This window comes from Agelaius tricolor, unplaced genomic scaffold (genome assembly GCF_023055355.1).
Source record: "Agelaius tricolor isolate 1412-34295 unplaced genomic scaffold, bAgeTri1.0.p SCAF_43, whole genome shotgun sequence".
Lineage (NCBI taxonomy): Eukaryota > Metazoa > Chordata > Aves > Passeriformes > Icteridae > Agelaius > Agelaius tricolor.
In genome coordinates, this window is record NW_027269303.1 from 2400143 (window position 1) to 2417797 (window position 17655).

The 17655-nt window shown below is 50.2% G+C and overlaps 1 protein-coding gene and 1 pseudogene across 1 annotated transcript in view; one reads left to right on the forward strand and one right to left on the reverse strand.

Moving 5' to 3' along the window:
* Positions 1-17655, reverse strand: part of LOC139604076 (uncharacterized) — a 1261625-nt gene that overhangs the window by 884112 nt on the left and 359858 nt on the right.
* On the forward strand, positions 15999-16963 carry LOC139604050 (olfactory receptor 14C36-like; annotated as a pseudogene).

Sequence of the window (17655 nt, forward strand, 5' to 3'; positions counted from 1 at the left end):
TCTCAAGGCCTCGTTGGTAACAGGGTGAAGGAGCTCTGGCCCAGGCTCTGGCCCTGGGGGACACGGGGACGCTGCCGGGGGGTCCCTGTGCCCCTGTGCCACCCCCAGGGCCCCGGCCCCCGTCCCCGTGTCAGGCTCTGGGGTCGATCTCGTGGAACATCCTCTGGGGGAGGCTGCGGCGCCGGGGGCGGGGGGACCGGGGGGACAGGGGACCCCGCTGTGCACGAGCAGGGTTGGACTGCTCTGGGGGGAACTGTGAGGGGGGCCGGGGCAGAGTGACCTCCCCAGTGACCTCACACAGCCCCCGTGATGTCACAGAGCCATCTCTGTGATGTCATCCTGGAATGTCATGCAGCTGCACTGTGATGGCTCAGAAGTCTCTGTGATGTCAGAAAGTCACCCTGTGGTGTCACAGTCTGTTCTGTGATGTCACAGCCTGCTCCATGCTGTTACACAGCCACCCAGTGTTGTCACAACCCACTCTCTGATGTCACAGAGCCACCCTCTATGTTGGCAGAGTCTGCTCTATGGCCACACACCCTACTCTATGATGTCACAGCCAGTTCTGTGATGTCACAACCCCCTCAATGATGTCACAAAACCTTCTCTGTGATGTCATACTGCCACTCTGTAATTTCACAGCACACACTTTGACCTCACAGCCAGCTCTATGATGTCATACAGCCATGCCATGATGTCACAGCCTGCTCTGTGATGTCACACAGTTCCCTCTATGATGCTGTAGCTGCTCAGTGAGCACACACAACAAATTCTGTGATGTCATAGCCCAATCTGTGACCTCACACAGCCCACTCTGTGCTGTCACACAGCCCCTTGCTGACATCACAGCTGCTCTGTGCCTCCATGACACAGACACAGAGGAGCTGCTATGACACAGCCCCCTCTGGGACATGCCACAGCCCCTGCCAGTGCTGAGCCCCTGGGAGCTCAGTCTGTGCCCTGCTGGTGTCCCTGAGGGGCCCTGGCAGTGCCCCAGCCCTGCTGGGCTGTGCACAGGAGCTGCTCCTGGCCAGAGCTGTCTCTCTGCAGCTCTGCTGCCCTTGCCAGGAGCTGCCTCTGGGCCAGGAGCCCGGCCCAGCCCAGCAGCACAGACACAGCACAAGGGCTGTAATGACCCTCTGGGGCTTTGGTGCTCTTTGCATCAGACTCGGTCCCTCAGAGTGTGCTCAAAGAACTCCTCAGGGACTCAAAAAGAGGGTGAAACACTGAAGTTTCTCATACTTTAAATAGATCCTTCTGAGGGACAGGACTGAGAAAGTGTCCCCAGGTTCATGGTAGAGCAGAACACTGGTGGCAGTGATGGCAGGTGGGGACAAGCAAGGCAAAGGTGTCTCTGGTGCTGAGCAAACCTGCGCCTCTGTCCCTGCAGGCTGTGGGCATCCCCCGGCTGCCCCACCTGGCTGGGCCCTTCCTTTGCTGACAGCTCTGCCTCCTGCCTGCCTCTGCCTGCCCACACAAAGTCTGGGGCTGCTCCAGGCTCCTGCTGGGGGACGTGCTGCACCACAGCCCTGCCCTGCCAGGGAAATTCCTTTCTCCTGGTGTCCACTCTGGGCCTCCCCAGCTGCCCTTGGTGCTGTTATGTCTTCGTCAGGCTCATTCCCACTATGAAGAAAAGCTCCAGCCTCTCTGAAACCGCCCTTCCATCCCTCCCAGGCTATTCCTGTTCTGTCCTCAGTCTTGACACCACTGACCCCAGAGACTGCAGACTCTCCCTGCTGGTTTTGTGATGAGGCCTCCAAACCCCATCCTGGGAGATTTCTGGGTCCTCTCCAAGGTCTGTGAAAATGAAAAATAGAGATCAAAGTTATTTTCTCCCAGATCTTGCAGTGACAGAATAAGGGTAAATGTCAATAAACTGAATGAGGGTGGATTTGCATTTGTCAGAAGGAGGAAAAATTTTACAATTATGAGAGTGGCACAAAACTGCAACTGTATTTCCAGAGAAGTGGATTCCCCATCCCAGGAATTGTCCAAGAGCTGGAGCTTTGTCCAACCTGACCCAGTGAAATCCCCTCTCATCCCCAGTGACAGAATTCCTGTAGTGTGGGTTCTCTGATGTGCTGGGTGCCCTCACAACGCTTCTGGCCAGAATGTCTGCTGAGGGCAGCCAGGCTGCTGCAGGGGCAGTGTCCTCACAGCCATCACCATGGCAGCCCTGTCCCCTGGGCCTGGCTCTGCTCTTTTCTCTGCCCCTGCCTTGGCTCTGCTGGCATGAAGAGTTTTGTCATTGATATCTTGTCCCCAAGGTGCTGGGGCCAATGGCTTCCCAGTCAGGCTCCTGGGGCAGAAGTGGCTTTTCAGAGGCCAGCCAGGAATGAGCCCTGAGGCAGCAGCTCTGCAGTGGTGGCCACCAGGCCGGGCTGCCAAGGGAGGCTTCTGGCCATGGCCTGCAAGCAGCTGCTGCTGCCAAGGTGCCTTTGGTGCCTCAGGCTCTCCCTGGCACAGCTCCCAGCACGGCACTCTGCCCTTGTGCCCGAGGCCTTCCCTGTGCTGGGGCTGGCCTGGGGCTTTTCCGGCAGCGGGACCTGCCCTGCTGATGGCGCAGGAAAGGCAGTTCCTGCTGGAGCAGGAGGCTCTGCCTGCAATGGCCTCCAACAGCTCCAGCAAGGCCCTGTTGACTTCAAAATTGCTGCCTACAGTACTATATTCTAATAATTGTTATAGCTTCTGTACTGTAGAGTAAATGACTCTGGTTAAGATCTTTCTGTCTGATCATGATCAGAATCATTCAGAGCTGTATTCATATAAATTTATCGATCATTAGTCCTGTGGGAAAATTGGGTTAAAGTTCAATTTCCACCTGTCCAATCTTTTACACATAAACCTTTGACAAATTCCGGAGCTGGGACTAGAATAGCCATTCCCAGTCTCTGCTCTTAGGAGGAATTTAGAAATCGAGGGGTGTAGAGAGCTTTTTGGATAATTGGTTAGCTGAGAAAGGACATTTTGATGTGATACTGATGGATAAGGATAGGGGAAACAAGCAGAGAATTGAGCAACCAGTGTCCAATCACTGACAAAGGTCATAGTGACCTTCACTGAAACGGGAAGATGGGGGAGAAAATCGCTTGCCAGAAAATGTAGATATCTTAGGTAGAGAAGCTAGAAGAGTGCAAACATAGAAACAAAATAATCATTAGAGCATAGAAGTAGGTGTGGTTGATCTAAGTGTGCTTTAACCAATAATGACCTCAGCTTTTGCAATATGTATAAGCTTCATTAACACCAATATAAATATATGTGAGCTGTCAATAAACCTTGGGGATTTGCCATCCACGCATATTGTGTGCTGCAATTCCTCCGCCGTTCACGACAAATGGTGAGCCCCGGACGTGATTCAATGGTAGCCACGGTCGAGCGGCGTACAGAGTTCGGGTCCTATCGCAGCTGAGGACGGCAAAAGCACCGCTGAAAAAGGGAAAGTGCAGTGCCCCGGCTCACCTCAAAGGAGAGCCCGGCCAAGACGTGCTGACGGAGTCTGAAAGGGCTGCAAGAAGCGCGCTGTTATCTTTAACACGGATAAAGAAAGGCAAGCAGCATATGATTTATTTCCTAGCTTTTTATGAAAGCGTAAGGTTAAGGGTATAGATTTGCAGAAAGAGCTTCATGGGTTGTTAGCTCATGAGTATGCACAAAGACTGTTTCAAATTCCTCACACAGTGCATAGGTTATCAGAGTGCCGTATATTTGGGGATTAGTTGTGGCAGGCAGTCATAGATGATGATAAGACCGCGAGAAAGTTGGGAAAGTTATGGCGAGTCGTGCATGATGAATTGCTGAAATACCGGGCGGAGGAGAGAGCTGCCCAGCAGGCTAGTGCAGCCCATGAAAGAAACAGGAGTTACGGAGACTGGTTTGGGTCCCCACCAACACTAGCTCCTGCTTTAAACAGCAGCTCCCTGCAGCTTTCAGCTCCTGCTCCGGCAGCAGCCCCCCTGCCCCCCCCCCCCCCCCGTGCGCGTACTCCAGCCGTGCCGTCCGCACCGCCTGCCCCGGTGTTAAACCCTACACCACCTCCCCCTCCTCCCGCCGCAGCGCACAGCCCGCAGCCGCCCTGCCGGGGAGGCTCACGCCAGCCCTGGCCCTAAGCGGCTTAGCAGCTGCAGCTCCGCCACCTCCCGCTCCGCTCCGCAGCCGCCCCGACCCCCGAGCCGAAGGGGGGGGCGGCAGGACGGGCCTCCCACCCCCCGTGGAGCAGCGGGCTCCGGGAGGTCCGCCCGCCCCGCGGCTGCCCAGCGCAGTTCTGCTTCCCGGCCACCAGCTCCCTGTGCCTGGACACCAGTAAAAGCTGTCACCACTTCAGCTCAACCTGCCTCCAGCCCGCCACCGCCGGGAGCCTCGGGGTGGACCTGGCAGCAGCAGCGGACAGTAACCCTGATAACTGCTCACCCAGAAAAGGTTCCAACTGGACTAAAGGGACAACTCATTATTGATGAATTACCTATGGGAACTTTGCTTTTAGGACGTTCCTCGGCTACAGTGATGGGATTATTTGTTTTATCTGGAATAATTGATGCTGGCTATATAGGGGAGAGTTCTATTATGCTGTATACTCTTTTTCCACCTATGTGAATCGAACAATGAACTGTTAGATGAACTTTGATCTTTGTTAAAGGGAACTGATCCGGCACAGCCTGTTCGTATAACCCCTGAGCAGGTTGAGACACTGCAGCAGATATTGGACTGTGTTACACAAGGCAGTGTTCGGAGACGTGATCTCGATCTTCCTATACAGCTGACGGTTTGGTGTGGACCAAAATTTTTACTGGGTGCACTTACTCAGCATAACAGAAAAACGGGGGAGATATGGGCCTTGGAATGGATATCTCCTCCACTTCAACAACATAAAACCCTTCTTCAGAAAATTGACATTGTAGCTGATTTGCTCAAAAAGGGTCGTGATAGGACAGTGGAGTTAGATTCAATGCCCAAAAAGATCATTAAAGCCCTTATCGGATGCTGTAACTGCTTACACAGGTGCAGGAAGAAAATCCAAACAACTGTTACTCATTGTACATATTTATATGTTTAGAAAACTGGACTGGATGTCATGTAACATTTAGAATTATAATTTAACCTGAATGTTAGTTTGCACAAAAAAAAAACCTCCCTCCAAACAACAAAAACAACAAAACTCCCACTCAAAACAAATACTAAAATATATAATAGACTTCCAACCATAATATTAATACTATTATTATTATTATTATTATTATTATTATTATTATTATTATTATTATTATTATTATGGACAATTCTGATAAATAATTACCACAAAGAATATATTCATCCCTACTGTTTAAGCATCAATTGACTTTTAAAACATAAAACACAAACACTGATGTTTGAGGCCTAGAAAACATTCATTCTATTGTTTGAATAATGATTTCAGTCTACAGGAAAACTGTTGCTTAGCTTTTCCTGTAACATCGAACAAAGAGTATTTTGTACTTAGTTGCTATCCTTTTTTTTTTGTCCAAGTGAGAACACAATATGTCATTTAAAATATTTTCTCATTTAATTTACATTTTAATCTGAAAGAGAATATGGGTTTAAAAATCATACCACAGCATTAACGTCCCTTTGTACTCAGAAACATATTTCTTGTACCTGTTCAATTTAAAGCAAACCCACAATACTCTAAGCACCTGACTCAACTTGTAACTTCTCCATCACTTCTTATATTTTTTTTCCCTCTGAAAATGACCAGTGTGAGCTGTAGCTTGTCTCTCATGTGTTAAGTTCTTCACTGGCTTTGCATAAGGAGATTCACAAGCACATGAGTTATTCTACACTGCTTATTTGTCTCAAACATCTGATTTAAAACACGTCATCTGATTTGTATTTCTTAATATTTTATAGGTGAGTTAGTTCTGAGTCATTTTTCTCTGTTTCCTGTGTCTAACCAAGATGCTGAAGGACTTTGTTGATACATCAGACTTCACTGAAACAAAGGCTTCACACAGATCAGGCATCTAAACTATTTGTTCATTTCAAAAGTGGTATTTTGGCTACAGTATATTTTTTCCACTTGTGTGGTAGAAATATTCCTCTGGCACAGTCGAACGTGATAGGTCCTATTTTGGGAGGTCAGGGTCCCAACCAAGTGTGAGAGGATTGTCTGAAGAACTTAAAGAAGCTGAAGCTGAGGAGAAAGAGACATTCTTAAGAGTTTGTGACAGGCATGATGGCCGAGTGGCCCAAAAGGGTGCCTGAGAAAATCAAGATGGGATAGAAACTTTATGTTATTGCTTTATTAATTTTTGCTTCTTTTGGGGACAGTGTAGACCATCAGGCATGGGCCCCACCGCAGCCCAAAACTAACATATGGGTCACCCTGGCAAACTTAACCAAACAAGAGACTATTTGCCTGTCATTGTCTTCTCCTGGCAATCCTTTCACAACTTGCTTGGTTGGATTACCAGCAGATCCCTGGCCGTGCCCTTTACATGTGCCAACTTGTAAGGTCAGCAATGCTAGGATGAATGTAGACAATTGGGATCAGTGGATTTCCCACTTTCCTATAGCACCACAAGAGCCCCAAGAGTTAGAGTTGTTAGGGTCAGTGATGGCAGATGCATGCATTCATTTTAACCATAGAAGCCTGCTGTCAGTCAAGAACCACTCTAATGTTGTAACTTCCAGCATGGCTGTCTACCGAAATGCATCGGCCTGGTGCAATTATACAACAAAGAGAGTGTCAGTCTCATCAAATGACCCTATTCAATTGCCAGCAGGATATTTCCTGATATGTGGAGACCGTGCCTGGGCCGGTATCCCATCAATGCTGCACGGGGGACCATGTACACTTGGACGGCTCTCTCTACTTACACCTAACATGTCCATGATACTAAACATGAGCTGTCGCCATCGTAGAGGCAGACGAATGGCTCATGCTTTTGCAGCTGACTGCCGGGATGATGTAAAGTTTTGGTCCCCAGCGGCCATAGTTGCAGCATCTTTCTTAACTCCAGGGGCATCAGCCGCAGGTGCTCATGCTATTTTAAATAAGTTAGGGTGTTAGCTTGCTAAACAAACAAATGCAACTTCTTTAGCAATTTCCAGTCTTTTGCTTGATGTAGATTCTATTTGCCATGCAACGCTTCAAAATAGAGCTGCAATTGATTTTCTCTTACTTGCACAAGGCCATGGTTGTGATGAATTTGAGGGCATGTGTTGCATGAATCTCTCTGACCATGCACAATCTGTACACTCACAGCTCTCTGAGTTACAGAGGTTAACTGGGAACTTACAGGTGGAATCAGGCCTTGGTATTGATAGATAGCTCAAGTCTTTAAACTTAGGATCATGGTTACGTTTTATTGTTAAGATTAGCATTGTAGTAGCTATTGTAGCTTTGCTGTTAGTATTAGTTTTGCCTTGTTTTTGTATATGCTTACAGAATATGGTGCGAAAGATGATAACTACTGCATTTAATCAAACCATGCTTGTTCAACAGAAAAACAAAAAAAACAGGGGAGATGTAGAGAGCTTTTTGGATAATTGGTTAGCTGGGAAAGGACATTTCGATGGATACCAATGGATAAGGATAGGGGAAACAAGCTGGGAACTGAGCAACCAGTGTCCAATCACTGACGAAGGTCACAGTGACCTTCTCTGAAACGTGAAGACAGGGGAGAAAATCGCTTGCCAGAAAATGTAGTTATCTTAGGTAGAAAAGTTAGAAGAATGCAAATATAGAAGCAAAATAATTGTTAGAAGATAGAAGTAGGTGTGGTTGATCTAAGTGTGCTTTAACCAATAATGAGCTCAGCTTTTGCAATATGTATAAGCTTCATTAACACCAATATAAATATGGGTGAGCTTTCAATAAACTTCGAGATTTGCAATTCACGCATATTGTGTGAGGCATTTCTTCCGCCGTTCACGACAGGGGAGAGGCCCTACAAGTGTCCCAATTGTCAGAAGAGGTTTCACACCAGCTCCCATCTCCTCAAGCACCAGTGGATTCACACCGAGGAGAGGCCCTTCTGCTGCCCCGACTGTGGGAAGGGCTTCAAGCAAAACTCCACCCTTGTCACCCACCAGAGCATCCATACCAGGGAGAGGCCCCACGAGTGTGCCCAGTGTGGGAAGAGCTTCACCCAGAGCTCTCACTTGACCAAACACCAACAGAGGCACTGGTAAGGGAAGCCCTGCAAATGCCCCAAGTGCCGAAGAGCTTCGCGCACCGCTCCAGCTTCATCCCCCTTGGGAGGATCCACGTTGGGCAGAGCCTTGGTGACCCACATTCCCTGTGATCTGTGTTGGGAAGACACCTGGCTGCTTATCTTTTTGGTTTGGCCCCAATTTCTTCTTGATTTTTTTCTTTATCATTTACAAACACCTGAAATAGGACTAAAAAAAAAAGAAATTTTTCAAAGTCTAAAGCTCCATCAGTTAACAGTTACTCAAGCAGGAATTTATGGTTTTGGGACATATTCTGGAAGATTTGGGGGTTCTTGGGGGATTTCAGGAAGTGTTCTGCATAGCTTTGCACTCCAAAAGTAAAGATGGTTTGACCTGTCACCTCAAAATGACTCAGTCCCACTGAAAACAAGTCAATCTTACCCTCAAGGGGCTCAATCCCACTTCAAATTGCCTGAATCCCACCTCAAAAAACACAGTCCCATGCCAAAATTACCGAATTTTCCAGCCTCCAGTGTGAGATAGCATTGGATAGAGATTGGGAGAAGTGGGATCCAAATTTGAGGGTGTGGGATTGGGATTGTGGAGGGCTGGGTGTGTGGGATGTATTTTGATAGTAAATAAAACTTTCAGAACTATTGGTTTCTGTCTCATTCATTTTCCATCAGTTCTGGTTTGTTTTTCAGAGTGCCACCTTCTCAGCTGATTGTGTTTGTGTCCTCCTTTCTCGCCTGCCTCTCTTTGCCTGCTCTGTTTCTCTCTCAGTGTCTCCCTTGACCCAAGGCAGCTCCCACCAAAGACTCTGCCCTGATTTAATTCCCCATCCAGGAGCTACAACAACCATGGGTGAAGTTATGAAGGCTGGCAGTGAAATGTCACTGTAGGATCTTGCTCCACTTGGCTTTTTGCTCCTTCTTGAGAGCTTTGCTTTCCAGGGCAGGAACATCTTTTCCTGGCTGGGAACTGGAATTCCAGCCCCTGGCAGTGTGTGCCATGGATCCCAGAGGGGCATTCCCGAGGCTGCTAGGGTGCTGCTCCTGCCGTGCCTCCCAAGGAGCTGTGCAGGGCCAGGGCACAAGGTCCAGCAGCTCTGTTGGTTCTGCAGTGCCACAAGGGCCCCTGGTTCCATGAGTTTCCCTACTGCCAGCACCAGTTCCTTGGTTCCCGTGATGCCCTGCTGTGTCACCATGGATATTTGGTGCCATGAAGTTCTTCAGTGTCACAATGGCCTCCTTGGATGGGCAGTGTCACCATGGACCATTGGCTCCATGCAGCCCCGCTGGGTCACCATGGACTCCTTGGTTCCATGAGGGTCTGGGGGTGTCTCCATGGTCTCCTTGGATCCACAGTGTCACAATGGACCACTGGATCCACGTGGCCCTGCTGTGTCACCATGGCCCCTTGGTTCCATGGCACCCCAGGGTCACAATTGACTCCTTGCTTCCACGTCGCCCCCTCAGTGTCAAAATGGCCCATTTGTTCCATGGGGAACACAAAAGTTTTGTAGAAACTTTGGAAAATCCCGCTTAATACACCTGGGAACATCTGTTGGCATTCAAGAGAGAGGTTAAAGGTGAGGATGGCACCAGCAGCTTCCATCTGCAACAGAGATCCAGGGAAAGGACAGGGACAGAGAATTTAGCTGCAAGACTCAGAGAATTCTGCTTCCAGAGATCATTTCTGCTCACACTGTCCCCTGTAGAAAGGTGACACCATTCCAGGCAGCCTGGACGGAGCAGGTGGTTCCTGAGTGGGGTTTGTTGTTCAGGAAACCCACTAAAGGTTTTCATTTGTTCTGATTTGAAAGCAAAACCAGAGAGAGAGTCCAAGTCAGAAATACAATTTATTAGGAAAAGAAAAAAAATCAAAAATCATGCAATAATACAAAAGAATAAACACTGATAAAGTCAGAATATAACCTGTCACTCTGTTGGTCAGGGTGTTGGTAGCAGTCCAGTTGGAATGGTGGCTGCAGTCCTCCTGGAGTGGCAGATGTGGTTCTGTTGGAGCAGTGATCCTGTAGAAGGGTGTAGCCTTCCTCTGAAGATCCAGTGGAAAAGGCAGCTGTTCCTCTGGGAAATCCAGTGGAAAGGCAGCTTGTTTGGTCCCAAACCCCAGATTATATCCAGGTGGGGATGCTTAGCTCCCCCCCCCGGGCGGAGCATCTCACAGTGGGCTGATGTCATTCTGTGAGTCATGGGGTGGGTCCATTAAACAGAAATGGCTCCTGGAGGGAGTTATCTCTGAGTCATGGGGAAAGGCATTGATGGGCCCTTTAACAGGAGATAAGGAAAACACAATGCCCCTCCTGGTTTCAGCAGCTCTTGAGGATGGGAATAGAATACATCTTTATATTGTAACCTAGGACATCCATCACCGATGGAAGGGTGGGACGGAATAACTTCATACTGGGTGTCATTTTGTGCTCTGCTGGGAGTTCCCCGAGGGCTGGTAGTGCTGTTGGCTTCAGGAACAGTTTGGGCAATGGCTGTGGGACTGAGGGCTGGGTGAAAAACCAGAAGGGTTGTTATTCTTGTATTTACAGTCTCTTGCTACATGTCCAGTTTTCTCGCAGTTGTAACAGTTTCCACTGCCTCTATTACATTCTGTATCGTGAAGAAGCATGTTTGCTGCAACCAGCATTTCCATTGCACCCTGGCCGGTGGCCTTGGCTAGGCTGGAGTCACGGTCTGAGACCGCTTGGTAAATGCAAGTGTCAACCATCCAAGCAATGGATGGCTCAGGGTCAAGGGGGAGGGTGTGCAGAACCTTTCTGCAGTCAATACTGGCATTACAGAAAGCTAAATTGCTAATAAAATAATCCCAGACCTTTTGATCATCTACCTGTTTTTCCAGTGCTTTCATAAGGTGCTTTACAAACTTGATATAGCTCTTGTCCAGGCCCTGGTGAATATCAGTGAAGTCAGTGTGGGATGTAGAAGCATCCATCAGGTGTTTGGAGGAGGGTGGACCATGCAGCACCTTTGAGATCTTCCAGTATTGACCGGAGGAGGACTTCAGCCTGATATTGCAGTCTAGTATAGTCCCTTCCCCAGTAATGTGGTCCATTGTGAGGTGCCACCGCCTTTCTTCCTCAACATAACCTTTTGGTAACTCATTAACTTCATTTATCCAAACTCCTTTCCACAAAATAAATTTGTCAGGTGACAATATAATTTTCATACACTGTTTTAAATTGCATGATACTATTGTGTGGGCAGTAAATGTTGCATCCAGCAAATTGTTAAATTAGGGAAAACCCCTTCCATAACCCTTTGCAGCCTTTACTAAATCCTTCATTTCCCTGTGGGGAATAGATTCCCATTCAGGTTTTGGCCCCTGTTTATACTGCACAGGTGCCACCTGACTCTTGGATACCACCTCCCAGTCCCCCTCCTTTGCAGCTTTTCTTCACATCCTCTGCCAAGAATCCTCGGGCTCATCCTCACTCTTGGATAAGCTATGGCTCTCTTCCTCTGCAGAGGAAGCGGGTCTGCTGGGAGGGGCACAGGGCTTTAGGCCAACTGGCAACACCCGGTGTTGAAGGCCTTTGGCAGCAAAAATGGCTTCCTTCCAGTTGGCCCCGTGTCCAGTTCCAGGGGCGGAACTCAACATCAAGGTGGGACCCGTCACAGGGGAGGTACCCGGAGCAAAGGCGGGAAATGGGGATGAAGGCGGGAGGGAATCTCAAATGGCAGTCTCTCTTACAGGATCATGGCCATCTTGTGATTTATAGGAAGGGGGATTAGGACCAGGGGATGTGAGAATGTGGGCAAGGGAATATCTCAGGGCATCATGGCCACTACCACCCTGAGGAGAGGACAGAAAAGGAGGGGAGATGGCAGGTGGCAGATGGCTCATCTGTGCCAAAGGGCAGGCTCCATCTCCCATCCTGTTCTCAGGGAACATGGGTTTGGGAATGTGGGGGACAGGTTGAATAAACCAGGACAAAGGATTGGAACCATGAACTCAATAAATGATCCTATAAATTGAATGAAAGAACAGATAAAATTTCCCAACTTTTAAAACGCCTTGTTTTTGTAAAATATAAAGCTTTTTCCCCAACAGCATCCCAAAACAATAACTGATAGATAGAATCAACAGAGATATCAGGAAGCTCCTCAAATAACCAGTGAACAATACCTTTTAAACTCCCCTCAGAAAATGAACTCCCCTCTAAATTTAAAACTCTTCAAAACTTAAAAACATCCTTTTCAGCTTGGGACTGAGTATTTCCTATAGCTGCCCCCAATGGAAGAGGGAATGCCCACCCACAGGAACAGAAAATCAAAAGCCTGAGTCCCGGCAGCTCTCTGCCACTCAGTCACTCACTCTCAGTCTCACAGGCACAATCTTCAGCCAAAGTGGGGCTTGTGGGGCTGTCAGTGAAGTTGGTCCCACGGATGTTGAGGGGATTGCCGACTTCCACTTCAGTGAGATTCAATAAAGCTCGAGTCTCACTTCAGTGTTGTGGCTGACCCAAAGAGGTACAGCTTCCAGTGAGATCTGGCTGGCATGATCACCGCTGAAGACACTCACAGGGACCTCAATGAATCTGGTCCCTGTTGGGGCGCCATGTGTAGCATCACGGCTCTACTGAGGCCCTTGGAGCATCCAGCACTCATGAGCCCAAAGCTCACTGCTACCTTAGAAAGCTGCCAGAATTGGCAGGGTAGGTCTTCATATGATCTCCTGCAAACTGGGTTTATTGGTACAGGAACAGGGTCCAGGGATGAAGACAGGGTGTAGGCTGAGGGCACAGGGTCTTATATGGGGTAGTGAGGGTGGAGCTGAGGGTCAGGGTCCAATGGATATGGGGGAAAATGGTGCAGAGGAGGGGTCAGAGGTCAGGTCAGCCAATAGGAAAACAAGGGTGGAGGAATGCAGCAAACTGGGGCCAATGGAGGGACAGAGAGAGAAGAGAACATTCTAGGGACTAACCAAACATGGGCAATAGGAGTTGAACTAGAGTAATTAGGCCAATGGGCCAATGGGGTAACATAACGTGACATAAATCAGCATGTGTCTGCAAAGATCCATGGGAGAAGAAAGCATCTCACCCTAACCTGAAAGCCTGTTCCTCTTATCTGGAACCAGTCCCCCATGTCTGGGGGATTGAGACCCTGATGGTGGGCCTCTGGGCCTCCACACACCCTCACAGCTGGCCCAGGGCAGGTCTGGAGTGCTCTTGGGGGCAGCTTGGGCTTGGCACACATTTGAGGAGGGTGTCTGTTTTCAACAGGGAGCTTAGGAGTTTTAGATTGCTAAAATAAAAGAAGAAAAATCCCTCTTTGCCTGAGTGCAGCCAGTTCTCCAAGCTAAGCTGACCCCAGGTGAGGGAGGAGAGACAGGATGGGGTTTGGAAATGTGGAGCAAGGCTCTCCACATTGGGTCAGACCTCAAGACACAGCTTCTCAGAGCAGGCCAGACCTCCTTAGGAAAGTCCCTGGGTCAATATCAGTCACAGAATGCTGCTATCACTTCTTCTCTATAGAGAACCATACAGCCTTAAGAAAGGAATGTGGATTTATTAGAAGCTATTTGAAATATTTCTCTGTAATAATAGAGAAAGAATTTCCTAGTGAACTGCAATACAGTAGAGGAAAATCAAAGCAGAACCATGGTTTGTCAGGACTTGCTTGATCCTAATGAGCCCCGTGGTGCATTTGGAGCTGAGCCCTGGAACCTCAGGGCCTGAGAGGAGATGGCACAAACCTTTCCAGGAGTCAAATACAGACAAAAACCCCAAAGTCTCTTGAGGCATGAATAGGTCCCTCTGAAGTCCATCCCCAACACAGGATGTTCATGGACTCCTTGGAGGAAGAGAGAATTGGAGGCCAGGATGGCACAAAAACCTCTCAGAGACTCAGGGTAGAAAGGAAATTCCAAAGTACCTCAAGAACCTTGAGTATCTCAAGGCATTACTGAGCAGCACTGAGTGTCAGTACAAAGCTCTCAAGGGACTCATTAAAGACGATAATTGGGGCCATGATTGCACAAACCTCTCACAGAGTCTGGATCAAAGGGGAAACACCAAGTACCTTCAAATAACTGAAGTACCTTGAAGTATTAATGATCCCCACTGAGTGTTGTTACTGACAAAGCCTCTCCAGGGATTAATTACAGCAGATAATTGGAGGCCATGATTGCACAAAGCTCTCAGAGACTCCAAGGCAAAAGCCAAAGCCAAAGTCCTTTGAAAAACCTGCAGTCCCTGCAGGGAGGATGAAGGAGCCCCCAGGGCCATTGCTGAGCAAGGCTCCCCAGGGACTCCTTGCAGCTGATCCTTGAGGCCACTGGGATGTGGGCTAGGGGGGGATGCTGAGGGCAGCACAAGGGGCTGACAGTGCCCAGCCTGGCTGGGGCTGTGCCAGGAGGCCCCAGGGCCTCAGGACAAGGTGTCTCCTCCCAGCCCTTGCTGGCACAGACCCTGCTGGGCCCCAGGGCACCAAGACTTGGCTTCTCTTTGTCCCCACCTGTCATCACTGCCTGCAGTTCTCTGCTCTGCCTGGGGCCTGGGGACACTTGCTCAGTCGTGTCCCTCACTGGGACCCATTAAAAGTCCAAGAAACTTTGGAGTTGGATTCTGCCTGGAGCTCTGGAGAGATTTCTTCAGCTCCCTCTCAGGGACTGATGTTCAGGGCCTGAGCACAAAGGCCCAGAGGCTGATTAAAGTCCTTGTGCTGTGTCTGTGCTGCTGAGCTGGGCTGGGCTCCTGGAACAGAGGCAGCTCCTGCTCACCAAGAAGAGCTTCAAAAGCACATTTCTCTGGATGAGCAGCTCTTGTGCCAGCCCAGCAGGGCTGGGGCACTGCCTGCAGCCAGCCCGGGCACAGCCCAGAGGCACAGAGAGCTTCAATCAGTCAGGGCTGGGAAGGGGCTGAGAAGTGCCTGGGGCACAATCACTGCCAGCCCTTGGCACAGGAACCTCTGCCTGCAGGACAATGCAGCTGCAGCTCCTGGAGCAATCTCCTGCAGCTGGAACATCCCAATGCCTGCAGAGCCTGTGAGTACATTCTCTGCTTGTCTCTTGTGCAGAGCAGTCAGGGGTGCCCAGGGCTGTCCTGCAGAGCAGGGTCCTGCAGCCCAGGGCGCTGTGCTGGGGCAGGGACTCTGCTGCCTGCCAGGGACAGCTCTCAGCCAGCCCTGGCAGCTGCTCCCAGTGCTGGGGGACAAGATCTGGGTGGCAGGAGACAGCTGGTGAGGCTTGGAAGTGTTCTCCTTGTGTGGGGAGGATGCTGCATTGTTCAGGGCTGCTCCCAGCATGGCATTGAACTGCAGACCATTTCCAAGTAGATTATACAGGCAGCACAGCAAGGCAGGGCTGCATGAAAGGGAAAATCCTGCTATTATAAACGACTGTTCTGGGTTGCTTGGGTGGGATTTGTACATAGATGTTCATCTCTCAGTTGAGGTCGAGAAAAATAATTTTTTTTATCTCAGATCTGAATAAAGCAGGCAGAGACAGTAATCAGCACAGGGCCCTTTAGAGGCAGCCTCAGTGTTGCTTTTCCAGCCTCCTCAGGGTTGCTCAGACCTTGCCATCAGAGCCTGGAGAGCCAGAGCTGCCCCTGGGCAGTGCCTGAGCTGGGAGGGCTCTGCAGGGCAGAGCTGAGCCCCCAGGGCTGGGCTGGGCTCTGGCAGCACTGGCAGGGCCCAGCCCTGGGCACAGGGAAGCAGCTGCTGGCAGGGACAGCTCCAGGCAGCAGCGCCCTGGGCAGGCAGTGGGGGGAAAGTGCCCCCAGGCTCTGCTGGGATATTTCAAGTCCTCTCCAAACCCAACTATTCCATGATTACTTTTTTACAGATCACCACGCCAAGGCACCACAAATGTCCAACAGCAGCTGCATCCGGCACTTCCTCCTGCTGGCATTGGCAGACACGCGGCAGCTGCAGCTCCTGCACTTCTGCCTCTTGCTGGGCATCTCCCTGGCTGCCCTCCTGGGCAACGGCCTCATCATCAGCGCCGTAGCCTGCGGCCACCACCTGCACACGCCCATGTTCTTCTTCCTGCTCAACCTGGCCCTCACTGACCTGGGCTCCATCTGCACCACTGTCCCCAAAGCCATGCACAATTCCCTCTGGGACTCCAGGGACATTTCCTATGCAGGATGTGTGGTCCAGCTATTTTTTTTTGTCTTTTTCATTGCAGCAGAGCTTTCCTTCCTCACCGTGATGTGCTACGACCGCTACGTGTCCATCTGCAAACCCCTGCACTACGGGACCCTCCTGGGCAGCAGAGCTTGTGCCCACATGGCAGCAGCTGCCTGGGCCAGTGCCTTTCTCATTGCTCTCATGCACACAGCCAATACATTTTCCCTGCCCCTGTGCCATGGCAATGCCCTGGGCCAGTTCTTCTGTGAAATTCCTCAGATACTCAAGCTCTCTTGCTCCAAATCCTACCTCAGGAAATTAGGACTTCTTCTGTTTTCCATCTGCTTAGCACTCGGCTGTTTTGTGTTCATTGTTTTCTCCTATGTGCAGATCTTCAGGGCTGTGCTGAGGATCCCGTCTGAGCAGGGACGGCACAAAGCCTTTTCCACCTGCCTCCCTCACCTGGCTGTCGTCTCCCTGTTCCTCAGCAGTGGCACATTTATCTACCTGAAGCCCCCCTCCATGTCCTCCCCATCCCTGGATCTGGCAATGTCAGTTCTGTACTCGGTGGTGCCCCCAGCCCTGAACCCCCTCATCTACAGCCTGAGGAACCAGGAGCTCCAGGCTGCAGTGTGGAGACTGATGACTGGATGCTTTCAGGGACATTAAACTGCTGGCCAATTTCAGCAAATCACTTGTAATAAAAATCATCTTTGATATTTCTTGTTTTTCTCATTTCAGGGGTTCTGTTTCTTTGTTTCACTTTTTCCATATTGTCCCCAAATAAATGTCATTGTTTGTGCCATTTCTTATTTTGTTACTCTCCAAATCCCCTGTGGCCGCAGCTTCTGTCAGTGAGGGCCTGTGCTCTTTGTGGCTTTAGAGGAACTAAAGGATCTGCCAGCAGAGTTTTCTGCAGAGATGCCCTTTTGTTGCCTTCTCTGGAGCTGCAGCAGCAATGTCTGTGTGCAGAGCTGGGGCAGATCAGTGCTGGCCCAGCAGCTGTGCCCAGCAGCAGCAGCAGCAGCAGCACTTGGTGTTGCCAGTGCTGCTGCCGTGGCCCTGCCCCGCTGCCCTGGTGGCCCTGGTGTTGCTGCAGGGCCTGAGTGCTCTCGGGGCCGGGCACAGCCCTGGGGGTGGCAGTGCCGGGGCTGCAGCAGGGACAGGCCATGGGCACTGCTGGGGCAGCGCTGACGCCTCAGGCCAGGCCCTGGGGGCTCCAGGCTCCTTGCCCAGGCTCTCTCCAGAACACGGCCAGGCCAATGCTCAGCACAGAAACCCCCGTCAGCAGCCCCAGGCTGGCCGTGGGCAGGCTGGGGGCAAACAGCATGGCTGGGGCTCTGCAAGGGCCCTGGGGCAGACGGGAAGGAGCAGCAGAGCAGGGGCTGATCCA